This window comes from Phyllostomus discolor, chromosome 3, assembly GCF_004126475.2.
Source record: "Phyllostomus discolor isolate MPI-MPIP mPhyDis1 chromosome 3, mPhyDis1.pri.v3, whole genome shotgun sequence".
NCBI classification, from domain to species: Eukaryota; Metazoa; Chordata; class Mammalia; order Chiroptera; family Phyllostomidae; genus Phyllostomus; species Phyllostomus discolor.
The window spans coordinates 157,097,445-157,104,469 of record NC_040905.2 but is presented as its reverse complement, the minus strand read 5'-3'; the positions used below and the strand labels follow the sequence as shown (position 1 = coordinate 157,104,469).

Here is a 7,025-nt window from a genome sequence, read left to right as displayed (position 1 = left end):
ATCACACAAGACAAAACTTTGTCCCTTACTAAAAATATACCATTTGCACATGCTATTAAAAAAGAAAAATTAGTTACCTCCTTAACTTGTGTATAGCATGTGGTATATACTTCTTCAATTTCAAAATATCTTTAATATTTTTGTCTAATAAGAGTGAAATGCAATTACTCATAAGTGCAAAAGCATAAATATACATGTGCACATATTCACACAAATATGCACTCACATATATTTTGTTGTTTTAATTCTAGTCCTTGAACACAAATCATTCCAGCCAACCTGGTCTATGTTCCTATCTGTAATTTCCAAATAAATAAGTTACTAAATACTAATATTCACAAACACTTACACACAAGTGCATTTGTATAAACCTCTCTTTTGGACATGGATTTTCCCATGTTCTTAAATATTTTAGAGTGTCACTGAAATGGATCAGTAATTTAAGAATTTATGAATATTTGAATACATGAAAAAACGGTCATTTTATTTAGTAATATCTATTGAATTGAGGCTTAATTTTAAAGTCATAATTTAGAAATAAAAATGAATAGAAAAATGAATCATGTTTGGTAGGCAGAATAATTGGTCCCTCAAGATGTCCAAGTTCTATATCCCAGAACCTATGAGTATGTTATATTTCATGGAAAAGGGGGAATTAAAGTTGCAGAATGAACTAAATTGCTACTCAGCTGACTTGAGATGGCAGACATGATCCTGGATTATTCAGGTTTGCCCATTGCAATGATTAAGTGTCCTTCTAAGTGAGAAAGAGGCAGAAGAGTATGAATCTGAATGATAAAATTCTACCAGCCATTATCATGATTGGCCTTGAAGATAGAGTTATGCATATGAAATTCAGGCAGGTTATAGAAACTGAAAGGGATGGGGAAATAGACTTATTCTAGAGTTCCCAGAAAGAAGTACAGCCAAGCTGTAAACATTTGTGTACACATTTTTGTGGACATATGTTTTTATTTCTCGTGAATAAACCTAGGACTGAAATCATTGAATCATATGGTAACTCTATGTTATTCATTTAGAGAAACTGTTCAATTGTTTTCCAAAGTGGAAGTAGCATGTATTCTCATAAACAAATGTATGAGGATTCCAATTTCTCCATAACCTCAAGAATACTTGCTATTGTCTGTCATTTTAATTATAGGCCTTTTAGTGGGCCTGTAATGGTATATCATTGCAGTTTTGATTAATACTTCTCTAATGGCTAATAATGTGAGCATCTTCCCGTGTGTTTAGTGGCCATTCTTTTCACACTTACATTCACAGAGCAAAAAGTTTCAATTTTAATGAAGTCAAGCCTATCATTTTTTTCATGGAGGGAATATTACTTAATATAGTTCTTTCACTTATAGAGAATAAACCTGTATTTGAAGGTCTGTCTGGAAAAAGTCAAGCCATTGTTAATATCATGAGAATGGTTTGCATGACATCGATGTAACCTGGCAGCCAAGGAAAGTGGACTGGAATGCACATGCATGAATAATGACAACTTCACTGTACTAGTCAGTGAGGGTGTAGATGTCATTGAATTGGCATGTGTACTGTGTGGCTATTGCACTCAAAATGACTGAGTGAGTAGAGCAATGAATCTGCATTGAATTTTGCATTAAGCTTAAACATTTCTTTATGAAAACTATTCAGGTGATTCAGGTCACAGGCATGGGCAACTGGTGATTGGCAGCTTTATCATGACCACATCCCTGCTCATTCATCATGACTCATGCAGAGATTTTTGGGAAACATCAAATTACCCAGGTGACTCAGACCTCCTATAGCCTAGATTTGGTGCCCTGTGACTTCTGGCTTTTCCCAAATCTAAAATCACTTTTGAAAGGGAAGAGATTTTAGAATGTTGACGAGATTCAGGAAAGTGTGACAGGTCACTTAATTATGATTGGGAGAGCTATGTGAGGTCCCAGGATGCCTAGTTTGAAGGGGACTGAGGAGTCATTGTCCTATGTACTTGTTTCTTCTATCTTCTTTAATAAAGGTCTCTATTTTTCATATGACATGGCTACATGCCTTCTGGACAGACCTTGTATCTTTAATATGGTAAGGACTGGGAAAGGGAAAAAAAACAGTGGATTAGATTTGGATATCATTAGAAATTTATTCTGGTTAGATTGGAAAATTTCCAAGATCATCTTGCTGCAAACAACTGAGCATTCAGATCCTTTATCCTTCAAATAATGAAAAGAGAAATGCTAATAATGCTTGTTAAGGCAGGTAGACAACTAGAATTAGCTGTGATATGGTACAAGTTTATAGGTTATGGCATAATATGGAGTAGACCACCAATTTTGAACCTTTTCCATCTCATAAACTAATTAATAACCTCTGCTGCACACCAAAATATATATTTTGTCAATCTGACAAAAATAGGTATAATTTTGATTAATACACAATGGACAACCATTGCTGTGTTTGCTATTATCATTTTTCAAAATTTGACAACCTACAGCAGGGGTGTCCAACCTGCAGCCTGTGGGCTGCATGCAGTCCAGGATGGCTGTGAATGTGGCCCAACACAAAATCATATTTTTTCTGAAATCATTATGAGGTTTTTTTGTGATTACATGTTACAATATATTTAATGTGTGGCCCAAGACAATTCTTCCAGTGTGGTGCAGAGATGCCAAAAGGTTGGACACCCCTGAAGGGAAAAGAGGTCAGTGCCCCTGACTAAATAGTTAGGTATTGAATGTTCTAAAAATTTCTATGGCACATTTATGTGCCTCTTGTGGCATACCAGTTGAAAATAGCTGGATTTGACAATACTTTATTGATTAATAAATAGATCTATTACATTAAGTCTACAGCATATACTTTTTCTCTATACTTTATCATAGGAAAAAAATGTACCTTGAAAACCTTACCAGTTTATAAATGTTTCAGCAATTAATCAGCAAAGAATTTCCTTTAACAGTAAATTACAGTCAAATAAACTAAAGAGTAACATTCAGAACCAAGTCAATTTATCTTGGAAGTAGGCATTCCAAAAACAATTCTGTTATCTAAAATACTTCCTTTATATTACATAATATTTATTTTACATGATATTCTCTGGGATGGCTTATCTGAACATTATTAAAATCGATGAATCATGTCTTTTCCTGGCTCTCTGCAGTGCCTATCATACAGTCGAAAATAACCAATCTGTTTCTCTCAGTGTCCAATTACACTTTGATGAAGATTAAGAGACGCACATAAAACCTCTCTAAATAAAGTGCTGGATTTGTTCAAACAGAACCTCTTATTCACCACTAAGAAAGGACATTGTATTGAAGCCATGAACTGATTACAGGGTAATAAATAGCCATGTTAGATTCAGTCATTTCAGTCATGGCTGGGACCCTTAGCCTTTAACTGTGCGGGGACTTAGATCAACAGTTTTAATTAATGTATTCAAGAAATAGTACTGTGAAATGAGGGGGATTAGCCTTTCCCAGGTGTTTGAAATTCAATTTGTCAAGTTGAAGATTTCTAAAATTTTCTTTTTCATTTTCACAAAAACACCTCATGGTTCTCCCTTTGTTTATTAATTTCATAAGCTTTTTGAGGAACAAATATCTGGGGACACAGAAAATGCAAGTAAATATCCAAGAAAATATACATGTTCATTTTCCAGATGGCACCGTATAGTGAAGGCAGAGGATCAAAAATGAAGGTCTGTAAAGATGGATAAGAAACCCTCTCCAGGGGAACAGCAGCTTATGCTTTTCACTAAGTCTCACTCTGAGCACAGACTGTGGTGGAAAGAGGACAGAATAAGGTAGGTTCTTATTTCATCAATCTGTGGGCTGTGCTTATAGTGCCAATGCAACCCATTTGTTCCTCATTAATCTTTGGCAGGTGGTCCATTTTCACCTATTTTCACCTCATTTTGAAACAAATTGAGTTGTATTCACTGAATTTCTAAGAAAACACTGCACCAAAATCAAAACATACAAAATTAGTTTATCCTGCTTCGCTATGAATAGATTATTATGATTATATGAACACTCCTGCTGATCTGAGTTCTTGTTTCATAACTGGAAGTACTTAACCCAATAATAGTGCATCACGTCAATAGGGACGCTTTTTATCATAGTTTGTTTTGACCATCCTCATTCCTATTCATTCTTCATCCTCTCTACCATGTTTCATTTGACTAGGGCTGAATTAACATGATTTATTGCTATTCAAGAAGAAATTTTACATAACCTCTGTAGACAGAGCAGCTGAGGACCTGCATATAAAACAGACAATTGTCTTACATGTAAGGTTAAACAAATGAAATATTGATCACAAGCATTAATAGCTGTTCATATGTATATGTGGATTTATAATTCCAAGTGCACATATACTGCAATTGATAGTGTGGCATCTTCAAGCATTTTGAGGTATTGCAAATAAACCTTTCTCGCAATCTATTAGTATTTAACTACATAATAATGACATGTTTCTATTATCATAATCACTATAATATTTATTTTAATGTGCTACCTAAGTTATTGAAGGTAAGTACCCAGTTTACAAACTGTATACTTTCATTTTATAAATGAAATAAACATTTTATGCAGTATTTTAACTAGATAAATCTATATTAACTTTTATTTCCCTGATTCTCTTGTAAAAATACATAATACTGATTTTTAAATGCTATACTATCTTTAGGTGACTTTCAAATCATGAAAGATTAACTTATATTCAACATAGTTTAGAGTTGAGTAAAATACAAAGTTGATAAGCCACCAGAGTGTGTATGTGAGGTAAAGTATATATGGCAATTTTCCTTTTAAAATGCCCATAAAGTTGTCAGAAAATCCAATTTTATCAGCCTGTTTACTTGAATCCAAAGTATAATCATTATCTTCAAAAAATAATTTGCAATATGTCACGCTGTGTTACAATTTATACTTGAAACCCCCCCCCCCCTTAAAAATCTCCCTTAAAATAAAGGTTTTGGAATTGTGGTCATGTTAATGTTGTTGAAGTAGCCCTAAAATTTGTACCAGAAACAGTGTACAAATCTTGTGGTAATGGTCCAATGATACTGATGGAACCACTAATGACAAAGCCCAATGCTTTTCTTTGCCAGTCATCTGACCCTCCCTTAGCTTGTTTACTCCCTAACAGTACTTTTCAGTCATCAATATTAGTTGAACAAACACTTTATTTGCATTATTATAATAAACACTATTTTAATTCCACTATCTTCTATCCTCAGCAATACCTCAAACTCTCATCACTCCCTTCAACCTCAGCATCAAAGAAGAGAGGATTTCAAGAGCATGGAGGGTGAGTGAAAATTCCCAGAGGAAGCATTCTAAGGTCATTAACATAAAGCCTCTTGATACATCTGATAAGTGGTTAATATTCAAAAGTTATAAAGAACTGATAAAATTCAACACCAAAAATCAAATAATCCAATTAAAAAATGGGCAAAGGACCTGAATACACACTTCTCCAAAGAAGACATATAGATGGCCAATAGACACAGGAAAAGATGCTCAACATCACTAATCATCAGAAAAATGCAAATTAAAACCACAATGAGGTATCACCTCACACCTGTCAGAATGACTACCTCAATAACTCAACAAACAAGTACTGGTGAGGAATGTGGAGAAAGGGGAATGTTTCTGCACTGTGGCTGGGAATGCATACTGGTGTAGCCCTGGTGGAAACACTATGGAGATACCTCCATAAATTAAAGATGGAGCTGCCTTTTGATCCAGCAATCAAACTTCTGGGAATATATCTGAAGGAAACCAAAGCACTACTTCCAAAACATATGCATCCCTATGTTCACTGCAGTGTTATTTACCATCACTAAGACATGGAAGCAGCCCAAGTGTCCATCAATAGATGAGCAGATAAAGCAACTATGGGGCATTCACACAATGGAATACAACTGCTGTAAAAAAGAAAATTTTACTCTTCATAGCAGCATGAATGGATTTGGAGAACATTAAGTGAAATAAACCAGTCAGAGAAAGACAAATACCATATGATTTCATCCATATGTGGAATCTAATGAACAAACTGAACTAACAAGCAAAATAGAAATAGACTCATAGAGAACAGGATGACAGCTAAGGGGGGATGGGGTGCAGAGAATAGAGGGTAGAGGGATTGATTAAAAAGGAAAAAAGGACTTGTAGACATGGACAATAGTGTGGTGACTTTGGGGGTGGAGGGGGATATAAGCAGGATAAATGGTAATAGAAAAAAATGATCTAAATTAATAAATAAAGAAGAATAAAAAGTCCACATAAACTTTATACTGTTTAAAAATCAAGACTTTTTCTGCTCTCACAAAATGAGAACAAGTTCTTTAAAATTAAAATCTGTGACAACCTTACGATATCACATTATCATTGATCAAATTCTTTATTTATTTTAAACTCATGTCCAAAAAAGAAAATTGTTATCACTTGCCAGAAAATATGATTTGGGTACAGGTATTTTTTTGTATTATATTGGAAAGTTACCCTCAAAACACAATTGATGCCTATTAAAATTAAAAGAACTAGAATTTTTCAGGGATGAATTGAATTATATATTTACATATTATTAAATATATAAGACATAACAAAAAAATGAAGTGAACTTCAGTATACTTACAGTCTAATTTAAAACTAAAACCTTATCAATAAAATTGAAACTGGCTATACTATGTTTTTAAACTACATTATCCTCTCAGCCCCTGAATTTATTAGCTACCTAATTAGTTACCAGGATTCCCATGCCCTAACTACATATATAAATATCTCCCAACAAGAAATAGTATTATCTAGCTGTTTTAATACTATTTATAAATAGTATAATTTTTATGAATACTTTTCAATTTATTTATCCTTATGTTTCTGGAGTTCATCTAATGATATATATTTGTGTATATCAATATGAATATACTATTGATAGACACTTAAGTTGTGTTTAGAATGTCTCTGTTTTGACTATTAAATGCTAAAGTATGCATATGTCCTTTTTTGTATGAGTATATATGAGTCCATCTACCT

General features: G+C 33.6%; 1 long non-coding RNA gene across 1 annotated transcript; it reads left to right on the top strand.

Annotated features, from left to right (window-relative positions):
- Positions 1-1,684: 1,684 nt before the first annotated feature.
- Positions 1,685-4,242, top strand: LOC118499668. Its single transcript, XR_004902179.1, has 3 exons — positions 1,685-1,888; positions 3,344-3,348; positions 4,230-4,242. It is a non-coding gene; the product is annotated as an uncharacterized LOC118499668 (long non-coding RNA).
- Positions 4,243-7,025: the final 2,783 nt, after the last annotated feature.